Below are 903 nucleotides of genomic sequence, written 5' to 3' on the forward strand. Positions count from 1 at the left end.
ATATAGCGCATTTCCATAGTCCAATCCAGTCTACAGTCGCCATCAAATACTTGGAACGTTCTCTGATTGAGTAATGATTTAAGCCAGAGAAGAGCCTGTCCAGTCACTCCAACATTTTGGAGCCTCTCCAAGAGGATCTCGTGCTTTACTGTGTCAAAAGTAGCACTAAGGTCCAGGAGGATGACAGCAATCACACATCCTTGATCTACAAAGTCTTTTTGCTTCTTCCTGTGATGCCAAAAGGGCAGTTTCTGTACCATGGTGAGTTCTAAATCCTGTTCGAGTAGGATGAATTGAGTCATGTTCCTCAAGAAAATCTGAAAGCTGTTTTTTTTTTTTTTTTAACATATTTCTCAAGGATATTAATTGGCCCATGCATGAATGAAACTGGCCAATAATTCCTAGGCTCCAGCGGGTCCAGTTTCGGCTTCATTAGGGCTCTTATCATTGCATGCCTCCAGGCAACCGGCAACCTTCCCTTAGCCAAGGGCTGCTAAAAGGGAAGGTCCAATCCCAACAAAGATTTTGAATAAGACAGAAAGAAGAGCCTGATCAAGCGGTGAGCCTGACTTCAGTTTATTAAGAAGCAAAGAAAGTGTTTCCAGAGTGATTTCTGGGAAACCTGAAAATACTGCCTTGTCATTTAAATGGGCCTTACTATGAACATTGGTCTAAACCGGGGAGCGAGGAGTAAATATAATCTATCTTTTCCTTGAAGAACTTGGCTGTATTATTACAATGTCTCAAAAGCACTCTGTGGAGCAAACGGTCAAAGGCAGAAACACCCTCGTCTGCAGCAGGATTGGAACATTTTGATTAAGAGGCTTTCATTCTCCTTCTCTGTTTCAGAAGACTCTTGTCCCCTTTTGTTTCTAGGGAAACCCAAGAACGGACAACAAGAAG

Source organism: Pleurodeles waltl, chromosome 4_2, assembly GCF_031143425.1.
Source record: "Pleurodeles waltl isolate 20211129_DDA chromosome 4_2, aPleWal1.hap1.20221129, whole genome shotgun sequence".
Taxonomy (NCBI): Eukaryota; Metazoa; Chordata; class Amphibia; order Caudata; family Salamandridae; genus Pleurodeles; species Pleurodeles waltl.